At 38.8% G+C, this 19,267-nt stretch overlaps 1 protein-coding gene across 4 annotated transcripts in view; it reads left to right on the forward strand.

Annotated features, from left to right (window-relative positions):
- The first annotated feature begins 6,880 nt into the window (after positions 1–6,880).
- ZFAND6 (zinc finger AN1-type containing 6) overlaps positions 6,881–19,267 on the forward strand; it is a 76,144-nt gene continuing 63,757 nt past the window's right edge. The window contains exons 1-2 of one of the 4 annotated variants that reach the window (XM_032620468.1): positions 6,983–7,125; positions 18,634–18,709. The gene's annotated coding sequence lies outside the window, so the exon portion shown is untranslated. Of the gene's footprint in view, positions 7,126–16,980; positions 17,065–18,633; positions 18,710–19,267 lie in introns of those variants that run through there. The other 3 variants (XM_032620457.1, XM_032620476.1, XM_032620448.1) reach the window with 3 other exon arrangements.

Here is a 19,267-nt window from a genome sequence, read left to right on the forward strand (position 1 = left end):
TATTCCAAATAAATCAACATTTGTCAGAAACTAGCCCAGAGTGTCATATACTGTCAATATTATTTAATTTCCTTGGAAAAAATTCTGGCTACAGCAATAAGACATGCAATGTAATAAGTCTAAAAACTGGAAAAGAGAGAGAGAAAATACTATCTCATTAATGGCAAAAACAACGAAACAATTAAAAACTATTTTAAAAGATCAATTAAATGGCCAAGTATAAAAGAAATATACAGAATTAAATAGCATTATAATTTATAAATGACCAGTTTGAAAATATATTTTAAAAAATTTCATCCACAGTATCGACAAAGCATGATACAAGTGAGTTATTAATGACAAATATTATGATCCTGTGCATTTCTCCAGACAATGCCAAATGTCCCCAGGGGGACAAAATCATCCCTAGTTTAGAATAATCGTTCTAGATCAAGCTATTCTGAGAATAAGAATCACCTGGAGGCTTACTAAAAATAGATTCCCAGGCTCCTTCCCTAGAGATTCTGATTTATTGTGCCCAGATTATGGACTTGCAATCTGAATTTTTTAAATGTTCCGGAACTTCTTATTGGTGGAGTTGAGAACTGCTCCATAAGGAATGTTAGCCCAACAGAGGTTTCGTTAAGGGAAACACTGACTGAAACCACCCACCCTGGACAGGCGCCACAGTAACCATTTGCATGAGTTCTCTTAAACAGAAGCTCCTGGTAAGGAACACAGAACTAGCAAGCCACCACCAACTGGAAGAATTCAGGAAAGGTCAAAAGGAGACACCAGTCTGTATGTCCTCCCAACCTCAGAGAATCTTCCTCACTGGAATCCATCTTGGCTGAGTGATGTGGGCACCACCAGTAAGGACCCTGAGTCAGAACGATTGGCCAGAGACGACCCGGAAACTAACCCCATCACCATAAAACCCGAGACTGCGAGACACGTGGCAGAGCAGTGCTCCAGGGCTCCCTTACCCCACGGCTCTCCCCGGGCGCCCCTTCCCCATAAAGTCTCCTGCTTTGACAGCACGTGTGTCTCCTCGGACAATTCATTTATGAGTGTTCAACAAGAGCCTGCTCTCAGGCCCTGAAAGGGGTCCCCCTTCCTGAAACAGTTTGACCTGCTCACTTTGTGTTTCAGGAAGATCCTGGAAGCAGCTGGAGGATCAACTGGGTGGGCTGTGGAGGATGTAGAGAAGAGAATAGGAGTTGGAGGCCACTGCTTCCATTCAGGTGAGAAATAATATGGGGGGTGTATGCGGCAGTGGGGGTGGGGTACATTTCAGAGATCTCTAAGGCAGAATCGGCGAAATTTGTGACTAATTAGATGTAGGGGAGGGGAGAACTTAAGAAAAGGGTGAGTCAACATTTAAAACTTTAAAATTGTGATATCCTTAAGCAAGCGAAAGGACAACACACAAACGGGAAACTATATTTCCAAATTATGTATCTGATAAGAGGCTTGTATTCAGAATATATAAAGAACACTTACAACCAACAATGAAAAGATAAATAACTCAATTTAAAAATGGGCAGGGCTTACCTGGTGGCGCAGTGGTTGAGAGTCCGCCTGCCGATGCAGGGGACACGGGTTCGTGCCCTGGTCCGGAAGGATCCCACATGCCGTGGAGCGGCTGGGCCCGTGAGCCATGGCCGCTGAGCCTGCGCGTCCGGAGCCCGTGCTCCGCAACGGGAGAGGCCACAACGGTGAGAGGCCCGCGTACCGCAAAAAAAAAAAAAAAAAAGGCAAAGGATCTGAGTAGACATTTTTTCAAAGACAATATATAAATGGCCAGCAAGCACATAAAAAGATGCTCAACATCATTAGCCACTAAGAAATGCAAATCAAAACCACAAGATACCACTTCATACTCATAGGGTGGTTATAATCAAGAAGACAGATCAGTAATGTGTTGTCAAGGATGTGGAGAACGTGAAACTCACTCATTGCTGATGGGAGTATACAATGGTATAGCCCCTCTGAAAAACAGTCTAGTACTTCTTCAAATGGTTAAACATAGAGTTGCCATAATTCCACTCTTAGGTATCTACTCAAGAGAAATGAAAACATGTCTCCAGAAAAGCTTGTATACAAACACTCAGAGTAGCACTATTCATAGGGGGCAAAAAGTGTCAACTCAAATATCCATGAAGTGACGGATAAATAAATGTGGTACATCCATGTAATGAAATATTACTCAGCAACAAAAAGAAATAAAGTATTGATACAACATAGATGAACCACGAGAACATTATGCTAAGTGAAAGATGCCAGTCACAAAAGACCATGTATTGTATGACTCCATATTTATGAAGTGTCTAAAACAGGCCAATCTATAGAGACACAAAATAAGATTAGTGGTTGCCTAGGGTTGGGTGGGGGGGATTGGGGGGAAAAGGGAGTGACTACTAATGGGTAGAGGGTTTCTTTTGGGGTTATAAAATGTTCTAAAAGCGATTATGGGGATATTGGCACAACTCTGTGAATATGCTAAAAACTACTGAATTGTACCCTTTTTAAAAACTGAATTATAGTTGATTTACAATATTGTGTTAGGTTCAGGTGTACAGCAAAGTGATTCAGTTATATATATATTCAAAACTTTTCCATTATAGGTTATTACGAGATATTGAATAAAGTTTCCTGTGCTATACAGTAAATCTTTGTTGCTTATCTATTTCATATATAGTCATGTTACCTGTTGATCCCATACTCCTAATTTATCCCTCCCACCGCTTCCTTTTTGGTAACCATAAATTTGTTTTCTATATCTGAGAGTCTGTTTCTGTTTTGTAAATAAGTTCATTTGTATTATTTTTTAGATTCTGCATATAAGTGATATCATGTAATATTTGTCTTTCTCTGAACGGTATCCATTGAATGGGTGAATTCTATGGCATATGTATTAAATCTCAACAAAGTAGTTTTAAAAAATTCTTTTTGAAGAAAGGAAAAGGATGAGGTTCTAGCTCTAATAACTGTAAATGAGGTGTCACCATTGGCCGAAATTGGGACCACAGGAGGCAAGAATGTGTTTGGGGGAAGAAAATGAACCTCGGATATATTGAATGCCTCTGAGAAGAGACACTGGATACCGTGGTCTGGAGCACAGAAAAGAGGAAGGACAGAGATAATAATGCAAATTATCACTTATTGAGCATCTATTAGGTAGGTACCTGTGCTGTAAATGTATTGTTTATGTATACACTGCCAATGAGAAGTGTTATATTAATTTAAACACGTCAATGAGAGGTGGCCCTTTAGCTCTCTTACTTCCTGCTGTATCCTGGTTGTTACCAACACAGGCTGGCAGAAAGTCAGCATGCAATGTTCGCTTGATGAGTACAAATGTAGTATCTTTTAACCCACATAACAACCGTTTGAGGTAGGTTTTTGTCCCATTTTACATGATTTGCTTAAGACCACAAAGCTAATTAGTAGCAGTGGTCTGTCTGAATTCCAAATCACTATGCAATACTGTCATCTCTCAGTACAGACTTGGAACTAAAGGGAGCAAAAGAGGCCATGTAAACCTAGTTTCTGCAAATTCATAACAAATATACGTGAATACTCAACTGTGTTAGGTGCCAAGGTTAATATAATGATAAACTGGGCAAGAATCTGAATGAAAAGAAATGTAAGATAAAATCCCTAGGAACTTGCTCATATCCTTGCCAGTTCACAAAGCTCTTTCACACATATTATTGCATTAACCGCCCCCATCAAATCCCTAATAGGTAAAATACTATTGCCACTCCCATCAGGCTTTTACCCTCCACCTAAACTATATTCTCCAAGGTGATTTCCATGTTGCTAAATGTAAGTCAATTCTCAGTCCTCTTCACACTTGAACTATCAGCAGCTTTTGATACTTGCTCCTTAACCCACTTTTTCACTTGGCTTCTAGGACACCAAACTCTTTCTGTTTTCCTCCAACCTCCCGTTTCCTCCTTCTTGGTCTCCCCTGTGAATTCAGACACTTCTCCGTGAACTCTCAATGTCAGAACCCCCAGGGCTCAGTCCTTGGTCTGCCTTGTACTCACTTCCTGCTCAGTCTCAAGGCTTTAAGTACTATTTATATGATGATGACTCCCAAACCGCTATCTTCCCCTCACCTGAGCCCCAGCTCCAGCGATATACAACCAACTGCCCACCTGACATCTCCACTCGGACGTGTAAACATAATCTCAAATGCAACGTGTGCCAGAAGAATCTCCTGATCTCCATCCTGTTCCCTCTTTCAGTTGCACAAGCCCAAAACCTGAATGTTACCTTTGACTCTTCACTGTCCCCGGCTACGTCCCATCTCTCAGGAAATTCTGTTGGCTCTACTGGTCCAAGTCACCGCTCTCTCTCACGTGGATGCAGACAGTATCCTCCTAAAAGATTCTGCTTCTACCCTGTTTGCACTGTTAGTCCACTCTCAACCTGACAGGAAGAATGATCCTTTAAAATCTAAGTCAGATCATGTTACTTTTCTGCTCAAAACCACGCACTGGCTCTACGGTAAAAGCCAATGGCCCCCCAAGGCCCTACGTGAGCAGGTCCTCCCTACCTCCCTAACTTCCTCTCCTATTCTCCCCAGCTCACCTGGCTCTAGGAACAGCAATTTCCTGGCCGTTCCTGCCTTGGGGCCCATGTTCTAACAGTTCTCTTAGTCTGGAATGCTCTTCTCCCAGGTATTCAGGACTACACCCTCATCTCTTACAATTCTATTCAAACCTCACTTTCTCAATGAAGCCTACCTTGACTGCTCTGTTTAACACTGCAACCCACCCTCCCACATCCTCTACCCTGCTCTACTTTTTCTTCAGTCTATACCACTTACCATCTTCTAACTTACAACATACATACTTATGTTTTTCGTGTCTCCCCCATTAGAATGAAAAATCTATAAAGGTAGTGATCTTTGTTTTGTTTGCTGATGTTTCCCAGACTCAAAAAATTGAGACCCAGAGACGCTGAGTATTGCTCAATGTCTCTGAGTAACACGTTTGATCAGGGATCTGAACCCTGGCCAAAAACCTAAGTTCCTTTCATATAGTTCTTCTACCCAGTGACAAGAGGGCAGTGAACAGCTGAAAGTACCCCAGGTGGCCCAGGCTGCAAAATTATTCCTAGTACCAGAAGAATCCACCAAACTTTTATAATTCACCATTTTCTCTCCTTATAGTTCTTGTTCTATAATGGCTTCCCATTTCCCACCAAGTAAAGTCAACTACTCAATTTGGCTTCGAAGATCTGTAAAATAATTGACCCTAACACTATCTCTAGTCTCCATTATAACCTGATCTCCAGTCCCCATTATCAGGGATGATGTCCTTGGGCAAAATCCTCTTTTGCTGCATTAGTCCATTGTTTGTATGTATGTTTTTAAAATTAAACTTGAACGCATTTTAAAACCACATTTTGAATACCTTTAGGTCCTGGGCAAGACCCTCCAGTTTACTACTGTCCCCCTTCTTTGGCTTACACTAGGTGTAACTTGACAGAACACTCCTTACCTTGCTCCTGAAGCATCTGTTTGACACCGCATAACATTTCACATTCTGTTCTTCAAACCCCCACACTGCATCTTCCAGCCTCTTTAGGAGAGCAGGAAAATGCTGCCTTTGGTTTCCAGCAGGCTGGGCCGTATGCACTCTTCAGTGCCAAAAACCAATGCCACCTTCTCCTTGAAAACTTCTTTCTGGCCCCTATCTCTCCTCTATAACTAACTGCTTCTTATCCCAAAGCCGTATTTCAAAACACCTCACCTTTACAGTCAGTCACCTCAAAATCTCTCTCCCCGCAGCGCCACCCGACTAGAGTGAGGATAGTGAGATACTTCAAGCTTAAAATTTAAAGGGGCACCAAAAAGCTCAGTAATCAAGATAAATATTTTAATTACTATATATTTTTTAAATTAAATTCATTCACTTTTTTTGGCGGGGCATGTGGGATCTTAGTTCCCCAACCAGGGATCGAACCCTCGCCCCCTGCATTGGAAGCGTGGAATCTTCACCACTGGACCGCCAGTGAAGTCCCTAATACTATATTTTCTTAAACATCAAAATTAGTTCCAAAAAAAAAAGATTCATGAACAAAACATCAAATATAAAATTAAAGAGGCTCCTCAGGACTCGGTCCGCCTATCTGCCGGCCCCATCCGAACCCCTCTTTCACGGTAGGGCTGAATATCCTCGAACTCCGATCTTGTACTTCTTGAACTGCACGTGAGCCCGAAGGCCGAGAAACTGCGGGGGAGCCATTCTCATCACCCCACGCCCCAGCGTAGTAGCGCGGCCTGCTCCACTCAGCCGGGAAGCGGACACGCGCTTTTGGAAACGCTGGGAGCTGGGTGCCTGTGGGGGCGTGTGTGTCGGTGCATATATATGTGTGTGTGTGGCACACGTGTGCACGCGCGCTTCTCTTCTTCCTTCTCTTTCCAAGTCATGGCTCAGGGCGGGGCAGAGTACTGCCTTCGAGTACGCACCCGGACCCTGGACTTTGCGTTTGCAAAGATGGAGTGGGGGCACGAGGTTGCACGTGGGGAGAGCTCGGAATTCCTCTTGCACAACTGTCAGGTGGAGCGCAACTCTTTCTGGCGCCTCAACCCGGGACAGGAACATGGGACACCCTTCGAGGTAGCAGAAGGACCTGAACCTACTGCCCCCGACCCAACACATCCCCGCAAAACCCCTCGAAACGTCCTCCCGCCGCCAGGAAGAGGAACCCAGGGAGAGCGGAGGAAAGGACAGTGGAGGCGGAGAGGGCGGAGAGGGCGGAGGAGCGTCTCCCCTCGCTCCGCCCCGCCTCTTCTCTAGGCCCTAGCCAATCGCTGCGCGCTCCGGGCCCTGGCCCCGCCCCTCACCACCGGCTCCGGCCTGCGGCTCCGCCCCGGCCGGTGATAATTAGGCTGCGGGCGGGGGGTGCTGCGTCAGCGCTAGGAGCCGGCCAATCCCGGAGCTCTCCACGGCGGCCGCGTCACAGGCCGAACAACCAAACAGAAAAGTTTAATAAACAGCAGGCGGAGGGGCTGGTGGCGGCGGCCGGGCCGGAGCGAGCGGGGTTTCGGTGGCTTCACCTGTCCCCATTCACCGGCGGCGACCGGCGGCGGCGGGCAGCGCGTCAGGCGGTGAGAGCCGCCGCCAGGTGAGGACCGCGGCCCACAGGGCCTTGGCGGCCCGGCGCCACCCCTCCCCCTCTCATTCCCTTCCCCCACTCGGTTGAGGCTGAGGCGAGGCCCTCCCCCGGCTCTTCCCGGCCCGGGGGAGCCGGAAGCTGAGGGCGGCCGGCGGGCGCAGCAGGTGGTGGGCTGGCCGCTCGCTCGCGGGCCCGGGCCGGGCGTTTGCTGAGGGGCGAGGGGATTCCCGGCCCCGAGGGCAGGGGCCGGGGCGCAGCGGGCCCCCTCGGGCGCGCGCCCGGTGCTAGCTGTCCGGGGCTTACCGCCGGGGGCGGGGGCTGGCGCGCAGAGGTCGTATTCCTACTCCCTGCGGGCCACGGGGGCCGCTGCGCTCGCCGCTCGCACCCGGTGCCAAGCAGTTGGCGGGTGAGGGGTCGGAGGGACCCCGGGCGCGTCCCTGTCACCAGCCCCGGTCAAGTTCCCCGCCCCGCGGCTCCGAGCCTGAGTCCTTTTTGGAATGTTTTTCACCTGCCGTGTTTTCAAAAGCCGGCGAGGGGGAAAGTCTAGCAAGTCGGACTAGAAAAGGGGATTGGGGTCGGTCTCTTTTTCCTCTGCTTCTGTTTGGTGGACTCAGGATTTCTGAATTTTCCTCTCAAATAGTATTTTCAAGTTGCTGTCTAGCTACGTAAACAAGTACAGCAGAATATCGTGTTTGAAATAATTTTAACTTTACTTTGAAAGCTTGTGCTAAACCGCACGATTAAGGTGCTCTGATGATGTATCTTCACAGCTAGAAGGTCGTTCAACATTGTGAAGAAGTTAAGGGCTTAGGGTTACATACAGACCATTTATGTTTAAAGTTGTTTGGCGGTAAAAACTCGTTCGTTTTTAATGGTTTAATGCTCCGAGAAAGAGATTTAAAGTCCTCTTGCAGATCAAATTCGGAATGTGACTTTTTAATGTAAAATCCCGTACACTTTTAAGGTTAGTTATGTAATATTTATACTGCCAATTTTAGGACACTTGCCAAGTTTCCCGTAGTCTAGGGCTTCAGGGGAAAATGTTCTCTTTCTGCAAAATTCCCAAACAGGTTGTCTTTTAACTTCTTTTCTTTAACGTTTTAAAACACATTTAATGAGACAGGGATCGCAAAGGTGTACAGGAGGAGTATTTAGGGGTTGTTGGATTATTATCTCGATTGTAATAATTTCCTGTGAAATTATCACGACAGATCACATTTTACACTTTAAAGTATGTGCAGTTTATTGTATGCCACTTATACCTCCATTAAGCCCTTTTTTAAGAAGCCAAGTATTCAAAGTATATTTGATACCACAAAAGTATGAATACATACAGTGCGGTATAAAGTGATAAAATATAATAAAACTCCTGATTTGCACCCCCAAACCAATAACTGGAACATTACCAGAACTTGCATATGTTTATGAGTTTCTTACCTGTCTTATACCTCTGCCTCTTCTTACTGAGGTAATCATTTCAGTGTAGTGGATTTTGTTTTTACCATTCTGTTTCATTTTTTAGAAAGTTTCATCACATAACGTTTGTGTGCTCAGTGTGTTTAGTTTGCTTTTCTTTTGAGCTTTATAAAAGTATAGTATGCGGCTGTAGTTCAGTCCTTTCATTGCTGTACAATATTGTGTTAATCTTCCATAACTCATGGGCCTTCAGATTATGTTTTTGATTTTGTTTTGCTGTCAACAGCTGTGCTTTATGAACATTTGTTTCCTGGCTCCTGGTGCACAAGTGCCAGAGTTTCTTTAGAGTGAATGTAGATTTCATTGGGAAATTTTAGGTAGTCAGGAGTAAAAGAGATTGAAATACTAGAAATAAAATAAATGAAAAACTTTAGGATTCTCTTTTATGTTTTAATGGAAGGTTCACAGTTTTTGAACATTTGCATGAGAACCCAGGATTCCTGTTAATCTGTATACAATGAATCTTTTCCTTGAAAATCCCGTGGTAAGAAGTCTGGCACTATTTGATACCTCCTTTTTCAGTGCAAAATGTAAACATAGTAGAAAAAAACACTTGATTGGGTATAAAATAAATCACTCTGTGTTCCTCCTTCCCCCTTTGTAGTCTCTGGCAAATTACTTAAAACTTCTCTTGTGCCTTAGTATACTCATGTAAAAGAAACCTGTCCTAGGTTTATCCTTTCAGTTATGCAGACTTTAGTTAAGGGGAGCACATATCGAATGGCAGAGCCTTTAAGGAAAAGGATTAGGACCAAAGTGTTATTCTCTGGAATTACATTGAGTGTGTCCTTGGGAACATTTTTGGAGAAAGGTGTGTGGTGAGTATTTACCAGGATATGTTAATCACACATTTAAGTACTTTTTATTTCCTTGGCCTCAGATTTGGGAGTGCTTTTATTTATCATGCAAACAGCAATGCAAAGACAAATTAGGGAGCAGTATTAACTTCCTGAAAACGGTGTGTAAGTAATATGAGGTTATGTATATCTTTGAATAAGCTGTTTTTTATTTAAAGACATGGGAGATGGGGTGTGTGTGTGTTTTAAACAGTGTATGCAGCCTGCAGACAAATGTCAGGATGCTTTGTTTTGATAGGGCTATTTTATCGTGTTAAAAAAAACAACTCACTTTTGTATTTGATTATAAGGGCATTTTTTTTTCAAACTTTCAGAAAAGTTACAAAGAATAAATAATCATTAACGTTCTGGCAGGTATGCCCCCAGTCTTTCTGTTTTTGTGTATTCTTCATATCCTAAACAACTAAATGTTGAATTGTAAACAATACTAGACTGCTTCTATCTTCAAAACTTATCCCAAATATGATCCGTCTCAACATCTTTGTTGTACAAAAAAGATGGTGGTGGTAGTCACCTAACTGGTACCTTTTCTTCAATCTCTCCCCTACTGTCTACTTGCTTTTCCTGTGCAGAACAATCATTTAAATGTATAAATTAGATTGTTATTCCCAGACTCAAAACCTTCCACAACTTTTCAGTACACAAAATAAATTCAAACTTTTTTATACCCTAGACCAGCAATGTCCAATGGAAATATAGTAGGAGTTACAAATGCGAGCCACATAAGAAATTTAAAATTTTCTGATAGCCGCATTTACAAAAAAAAGGGAGAGAAACAGGTGAAATATTTTTTAACCGAAAAATATTATGATTCAACAAGTAATCAGTATAAGAAATTATTAATGGGGTATTTTACTTACCTTTTTTCAGACTGTCTTCGCAATTCGTTGTGTATTTTCCACTTCAGGTACTTTTTAGGCTGGCCTTGCTTGTGGCTACAGGTAGGACGGTGCTGCTCCAGACTATCAGGCCTGCCAGCTTCATACACTTATATCCTGCCACTCTCCCCTGACTCATGTACCCCCAGTAATACTGGTCTTTTTGGGGGTTCATGAGCATGCCAAGCTTAGTTTTCTTAAAATTGTTGTTCCTTCTGCCTGGAACACTCAGTCGTGTTGTGTTCAAAAGTCACTCCTTTAGAGATGCCTTCTCAGACCACTTTCCCTGACAACTCTGTTACCCTTCTTCGTTTCCTTTTACAACCTAACATCTGAAATGATTTATTTGGTTATTGTCTGTATCCCCTGCTTGAATGTAAACTGTTGGGGGCCACAGGATTCCCTCATGTTTATCATTAGGTCCCCATATATTAAAAATATAATTTTTAAAAGGTGCATACCATTTCATCTTATGAAATACTGTAATTTAACTAGTCACCTGTTGTGTATAACGTGTTGCTTTATCCCATTTTCCCATTTAAGAGCTAAGATTTAGCTTAGCTAAATCTTAAGAGCTAAATCTTACTATGAATTTCTCATTCCTTTAGGATTCAGCCTGTCTTAAAATTGCTTAAAGGATATGAACATTTTTTGTCTTTTCATAAATACTGACAAAAATCTTGTCTTAAAAGTTCGACTAACATTATAGTATAAAGTTGACCAAACCTGTGTAAAGTTTGACTGAAAATATGAGAGAATACACATTTCCTCCATAACTTTACCAAGAAATAGTATTTTCTTTCCTTCTTTTCCTTTCCATAAGATTTATTATTTATTTCTTAGATTAATTAATTATGATAATGAGTAGAGATATAGGTGTTGGACATCTAGTTTGTCTTTGGCTCATTTGGGGTGGTGTTTTATGTTTGCGATACCCTGTTTAGCCTTTTATATATTTAGGATAGCCACCCTTTGACACATACTACGAACATTTTCCCTGGCTCTTCATTAGCCTTTCATTTGTTTATGATATATATTTTTTAATAATGTAGAAGAGTTTTTACCTTTTAAGAAGTTTAGGTTAATACTTTCTTTTTATATTTAGCTTCTACTTTCATATTTAATGGATTCTCCTACCCAGATAACTGTTTTCTTCTAGTTCTTTTGTGGTTTCATTTTTCACATCTATCTCTTTTCTGTTCATCCAGGATTTATTTTGACATAACATGTGAAGTGAAATAATTGTCCTTATTTTTCCTTAATAGTCAATCAGTTATTTCAGCCCCATTAAAGAAAACTTTTTCTTTTGTCTTCAAATAAAGCTACTTTTGTCATATACTAAATACATATATGTTTGGTTCTTTTTACCTTTTATTCTTTTTAGCTTTTATTCAGTATAAATCAGTGCACATGGTTTTAGTAACTGGGAGTAATAATGTGTTTTTATTTTGTTATTGTTAAGTCTTACCATCCCCCTTTTCCCCCCAAATTTTTGGTTGTTGCTTTGTTAGTCCTCGAGTTTTTTAGTTGATTCTTTAGGGTCGTTTTAGTTGATTCTTTAGGTTTTTGGTTTTGAATTTTTAAATTAAAAAAATATTGTGTTATTTCTACACTTAATGTTTTATGTTGTATAATGAAAAAAATTTTAATGCCATTAAGTTTTCCTTTGAGCCTAGTTTTAGCTCTGTTCCTTAAAATTTGACAAGTAATATTTTTATTAAAATTCCTGCAGTTGCAGTTTTCATTCTTTAAACCATTGCTCCATGCTAGTTGGACATTGTGCTAAGTGCTGAGGATACAAGGATGAAAATGACACAGGGTCTTTGCTCTCATGGAGTTTACAGTCTGTTGGAAAAGCTAGGCTATTAACAAACCAATGAGTAAACAGTTTTCAGATTTTGACAAGTGCTGGGAAGGAAAGAAATAGGGTGTGCTGATAGAGATTAGAAGGTGCTAGTTGGATGTCCTGAGAATATAATGTTTAAAGTTAGTGGTGTTACTAAAGTGTGTTTGAGGAGTTTTCTTAGCTTCCCCAGTCTGTCAGAACATTAAAAAAATGACACACTGAACTTTTTCTGTAAAAGTTTTTTGTAAAAATTGCCTTGCAGACAGCTTCAAACCCCACCCTACCCCCTCCACCTCGTATCTTCCAGTTGGATTACTGCCTTAACGCTTGTCCTGTATAGAAAATTTGGAACTGTGATTCTGAGTTCTAAGATCAGGAAAGTGCTGGGGAAAGTTTCCCAAGTAAAGGGAACTGCTAGCACAAAGGGGACAAAAAGTACCTGGCTTGATTTAGGATTTGACCGAGCTTGGAATGACTGGAGTTTACTGAGTGAAGAGAGTGGGACAGACTTTACTGCAAGACTTTCCAAGTGGTAAGGCTGCTTCCACTTCGCCGCCACCTTCCTATCCTGTTTATATTCCATGATCCAAATCAGTCACCTGCAAATAACTTTGTTTTGCTCCTTGATACTTTCCTTCATTATTTCTACTGTATTTTCACTTTTTTCCCATTCAGGATCTTTGCATATGCTGTCCCCGTTTGCTTAATTGTGATTTTCTTGATGAATTAATCCTTAATGTTGGCAAAAGAGGTTAAGTTCTTCTGTTGGCTATATTTAATCTTTTCACATTGGACACATTTGCTTTGTTTTAGCATCTTTTTCTTCTAAAGCTGTGCTTTCCAATCTGGTAGTTACTAGCCATTTGTGGCTATTTATTATTAACTAAAATTAAATAATATAAAAAATTCATATCCTCAGGCTTACTAGTCACGTTTCAGGTGCTCAGTAACCACATGTGACTAGTGGCTATTATAATGGACAGCAGAGATAAAGAGTCTTTTACAACGATGAAAATTTATCTTAATTTATAAATAATCATGTGGCTGATAGCTACGGTATTTTATTTAAGTTTAAGTAGCCACATCTGGCTAATGAAATATGGCAAGTCTGAATTGAGATGTGCTGTAAGTATGAAATAAGAACTTGATTTCTAGCACAAAAAAGGGAAAAGAGCTCAATTTTTAAATTATTGATTACATATCGAAATAATTCATTACTTTTAAAAATGCTTTTACATGTTTTGCATTAAATAAAATATTACATTCAATTTAACTTTATTGAAATGCTTTAGCGTGGCCACTAGAAAATGGAAAATAGTATGTGGCTCGCGTTTTTTTTTTTGCTGGACAGCACTGGTCTAACTCTAGACTGTAAGTTTCTACAATGGAGAGACAGTTCACCATGGCATCCACAGCAGCTAGTGGTGCCCAGCATATAGTAGGTGTTCAAAAAGTTTGATGGATGAATAAACTTTTCAATAGGTAGAGAATGCTCCCTATTCAACTTGTGCTTTTAAAAATTTTTGGTTTTCTTCATGACTAAAATTAAATATGTTTTCCTGTGACTTGAGAAAAGAAGCTTTTCTTTTGATAGCTATATAAAAATTATCCTTATGAAATAATTGCTATGCATCATTTGTCTTTTGGGTTTTCTGGGTTTTTTTCCCTGGCTTAGGCTGCTAAAGAAAGGGGACTTTAAAGTCTGCCAATCTGTTCCCTTTCATTTTTCTATATCTATTGTGTGTTATTTGGCACATGAAAATTTATGACTATTAAATCTAAATAATTGAGAATTATGAATGCTTTTTCCTTTACTTATACTTCGGTCTCAATATTATGATCTCTGTTCCTTTTTAATTTACTTTATTGGTAACCTTGTTTATTCCTTTAGATTTAAAGCAATTTACTGTCTTATAAAAGACATCTATCAGCTTGGTTTATGCTTTCTAATCTGTTTACTTTCTTAATGTTTCCTTTGTGTTTAGTATTTTGCTGAATGGGCCATCACCACCCTCCCTCTCTCCCCGATTCTCACCTTGTATTCTTTTCCCTTAATGAGTTAGAAGGTAGTCATCAGGAGTTGCAAACTCAAATACATACCTCACTTCTGTAGACACCATGTATTTGTCAGGGAAATATTTCTTAATATTTTTCTTCCTCCGTTAGTTGGTGTTTTTCAGACTTTATCCTTAGTGACCCTAGTCATGTTTTTGCTAATGTCAGGGTGGTCCTTTCACCTACTACTGCCTTAACTACCTGTATTTATATTTTATATTATACCTGTAATTATATTTATATTTATATAGCACCCAGGGATACTACTGCCAAGGATTAATTTCTGTTGTAGGAAGAATAGTTTGAGCTATTCTCAGTGCTTAAAAATTCTGTGGAAGTTTTCGCCCTGCTCTGTTTGTACCAAAAGTTGTTCCTAATAGTCTAGGTATTGATTCTTTATATAGGGTTTTTTTAATCAAAAGTGAAATGAGACCAAGTTGTTCAGTGGCTTGTGCTCTTCTAAATTGTTTTCAGTTGATAGGTTTGGGAAAACCTCTGAACTCCCACAAAGAATATACAATACGTCCTTTGAATACTTGATGTTCAAAAAGTGATATTGTCACATGCAATCTGGGAGCCTTGAAGCTTTTGCAGCCTCCCTGTTCCTATGAAGCAATATTGTTTTCAAATAATCTCAGTTGTGGTAATGCTTTCTTTTCGTTTATTTTTGCTGTTGTTTTCTTCTACTATGGATTTAGGATAGGAATAAAATACCCTTAATTTTAACCTGTAAGCCACCTAAAATGATATTTATCAACTTGAAGTTCTTTCAAGTAGGTCCTGGAGATCTTTGAACAATCTGGAATAGCTAAGTCTATATTTCTCTTTTCTGTTGGTTATAGATTGAGAGTGGTTTTGGTGTTAAATTAGTGTATGTTCTATGCGTTTGTTTTACACAGATAATTAACTTCGATGTGAAAATTTGGCGTTAGAACAAAGGTTCATTTGGTTCCCATAACTGTCTACTAATTTTATGCTTGGCACATTTTAAGATTAAAATATTTGCCATCTTTTTTCTGTAACCCTGTAAAATTTTGGCCATCTAAAACTTGTTTTATGATTAACTCAAGTTCTATGCTGTAACTCAAATTATGTATTTTTTCTATTGTTTGTTCCTGTACCTCTTCTGCTTCCAGTGTCCTTTTGCAAGTGTTCACACAGTGGGAAGAAAACCTGAACTTGACTCGTGAAGTACTGGGCATTCACAGCCATGAATCCTTGCAAAGGATTTTGGGACTAGACCTCTGTGAATTGGCTCTTTCAATTTGTCCACTTAAAAGGCATAATAGATTATGCAGCTGTTTGGGCTTCTGCAGGGTATTACTCCATATTCATGTCTAGTTGCAATTATGTGAATTTTCAGTTTCTTACAAAGGCTTCTCTTTGTATTCAAAACAAGTTTGTTGGCTTTATGTTGTTCTAATATATGAATTTTCTTTGAGGAAAAATGCTTGAAAGGTTTTTAACTTAGAAAACTAAATTCAAATTTAAAATTATATAAACTTACTGAATATGTTTTAAGAAGGAGCTATGCTAATTTGCTTTAATTTTGAATCTGTTTTTATAAATCAGTCAATTTTTGGTAGAGCTTAATATTATTTAAATGTCATTCAATCAGATGATGATTAATGTCAGAGTAGTAGTTAATGGGTCAAGCTCCTAAAAACACACAGTTCTAATTAAAATAAGCATAATAAAATACAGCAAATTTAGTAATGTACAAAGTGACTGTAGGTCTTTTTTGTTGAAAAATCAGAATCTCTGTAGTAAAAATAACATTTAACTTAACTTACTGTTTTAAGAGGCGTATGTATACCCTTCAGCTGTACCTTAGGGTTTCCATGCCACGTTAAAGTAATACTTAAGTAGCGTACAAAATAGTGTCCACCCATCTCTTAAAAAAATAATAATGATTTTTTTAAAAAACAGCTTAAACCATTCCAAACTTTATACCTGAACATGTTCATTAGAACAAGTTGCCTTCTCCTTTTATAGATATCCATTTGCAGTGGTAAGCATTATCCTTGCAAAAATGCGCAACGTCAGACCTGTAAATGTGGTAATATAGAAATGTTTCTGCCTCATTTTTCTTCAGTTTCAAATAGAATTATCAGTCTGATGTCACTGAAAATTTCTTTCTGCTCTTGTGATACTGAGAACATAAGTATCAGTGAATTTGATAGCTTAGAAATGAAATTTTTGCATTCAGTGTTTTAGTGCTATGTATTTTCACTTAAGATGTGGTTTTATGTTTAAGTCTTAGAGAAAAGACGGTTTTGTTCTTATTAGCAAAATTTTGCAATGGATTTTCTGTTGCCGTTTTAAAATTCTCATACAAAATGTGAACTGTATTGAAAAAGGAGTCTTTATAAAGCATAACTTCACCTTCAGGCTCTGTAAAAAATATCAAATGATTTAGCTTAAAAGCATTGTATTTTAAACAGTTGGTTGCTGAACTGCAAATTAATGCTGCGTCTGTGAGATTTTCATTTCTGTTACTTGGTTTATTTATTTTTTACCTAGACAAAAGAGTAAGCAAATAGTATGTGATGGGAAAACTGAAACATTACCTACTGTTCCTTTAAGAAACCAGCTTATCCAGGGGGTTTTAGAGTGTTTACCTAACCTGCTAGCAAGGAAAAGTTCTTTAAAATAATGGATATTAGCCGTATCCAATCACAATTATCAGTTTCACTAACAGGGAGGAGATTTTACTCTTCAGCCACTAAAATTGGAGAAGGTGGAGCTTGGTATTCAGGTTTGGTTGCTTTGGAGTACAGCTTCAAGTGAAGTTAATCTGAGGTGAAGCAAACAGAAAATTGTGGAGGTTTTGTTGGTAGGATTTTTGTTCTAATCTTTTAATGATCCTTTATTTTACACTTTTGCTCCTTTATGCTTCTGTGTATGTTAGGTTTTGTCATTGTTGCTATTTTCTGATGCAAACTGAACATTAAAATTAAGCAGGGAAGCAGAACAAAAGGGCTGTTTGGACAGGAAATAGGTGTTCAGAGAATCAAACTTGACTTTCTTTATCATTACTTTTAGTTCAGAATTTAAGTGTCATTAAAAAATACTTGAATAAAAATCATCTCCAGTAACAGGCTTTTCTCTTGGATTGGATGTTTGAGGAGTCATTTGTCAGTTTTTGTAAATGACATCTTGAGGAGGTCTATTTGATATGTCATTTTCCTTGAACTTAAGATGTTATTAAGTTGCTAAAAGACAGATATATGTGATAGGGTTAAGTTGGTCCTTTTTAAAGAATTGAAATGCCAGCTGTTTAAATTTTTTTTTATCCCCCAGCATACCTCCCCCTTTTTAAAACTTCAGTATACTTTAAATCTAGCAATATTGTTGGCACTTTTAATATGTTTATAATTTTAGTTTTGTTTTTTAAAAGATCATGGATTCATTTTATATAGAACAAGGTAAAAACTTTCTTCTTCCTTCAAACTTCATTTCTTTCAAAGGTGGACGTAAAGTAATTGACACCCTTTTGAAACAGGAAATGGATGGATTTCTATTTTTCAGAGGTATAGGTAGACTACCAAAACTTAAAAAAAAGTATCTATGAATCTATTGACATTGCTTACTTATGAAATAATTGTAGTATGTTTCAGTACCAGAAGTTTCCTTTAGAGGCTCTTGTCTTTATATTGTTGCTCTTTGATCGCATAGAAATTAAGGTATAGAATAATTTGAATAATCAGTATACTTGTATTTGCTATGCTGCTTCTTCCAGATCATGCAAAAGTTTTTAAATTAATGCTTTTCTGCTCTATCTATTGCATAAGCAATACTATAGTAATAATAAAATCAAGAAAAGTCACCCAGATATCCACAGATCATTGTGAGGTGGTCTTATTTTTTTCCCCCTCTTCTATTCTGCACCTTACCATATTCTTATATTTTCCCCCTTGTAAATATATTTCCCCCCCTTGTAAATAAAGGCAGTTTTATGTTTTTTGTTAAACTATATCATGTATTGTTAAAATTGTTTTCATTTCATTTGCTATATAATTCTCTTAGGTTAATGGGACCTTAATTTACCTAGTCTTTTACCTGTTTTACGTTTAGATTGTTCCTAATTTTTCACCATTTTAAACGGTATTGCGTTGAACAAACCTCTTTGTGTAAATTTTAGAATACTTTCCTCTTTATTTCTTTTGGAAAAAATCCCCTGGAGTGGGCTTACCTAGATCAAAGGATATAAACACTTCAGTAGCCAAATCACCTTTCGAAAAGGTTATTCCAATTTATATTGCCACCAGAAGAATGTGCTTCAAAAATTTCTCTAATGGGTAGCCCCTTAAGTGTTCTCATTAAAGTGTGCCTCTGAAGCTTTCTGACTTGTTGATTAGTTTTTGCCTAAACTAATAGCCTATTTTAAATTCCATTTTCCAAGATGTAGATGGATCTAAATCCATTCTCTGGACATTAGGATCAGCTGAAGGAAATTGGGAGAATTTTTACCCACTTAAGTGAGTAATTATATCTTTGTTGGTTAATATTGTATGTATTGCTTCATTTAAGTAGAGGGCTTAATGTTTTACATTGGCATTGTTGTTCCCACCAGCTTTCCTCAGTACATGTTTCTTTGGTAAGCACATACCAGAAGAAGTACTTTCTTGTAAGAAAGTACATCAGAAACATTTTTTTGAGAGGGGGCAGTAGTATTTGACTTAACTCTGAACAGGTATGAATAGCACATTTCTGATTTTTTAAGTACAATATAGAAACAATTAGTATGTATAGATCAAGGTTTTAAAATGATATATTACACCTTTCCAGTATTTCACAGGCTTTCAATTGAAGGTAAAATGACTACACACACGTAGTGTGTTACTAGTCCTATGTTGTTTCCGTTTGTCTGTAAGAGCATTCTCCGTTTGACAATAACTTCTGCATTATGTATGTACTCTTGCCAGCTAGTCTGTTAAATAGAATAGGCTATAATTGTTCAGGATAGGAACTTGTTAACTAATGCACCAGAATAAACTTAAAAAGTTGTTTTAAAGCAAAATTCTGTAAGACGTTTA

This window comes from Phocoena sinus, chromosome 2, assembly GCF_008692025.1.
Source record: "Phocoena sinus isolate mPhoSin1 chromosome 2, mPhoSin1.pri, whole genome shotgun sequence".
Taxonomy (NCBI): Eukaryota; Metazoa; Chordata; class Mammalia; order Artiodactyla; family Phocoenidae; genus Phocoena; species Phocoena sinus.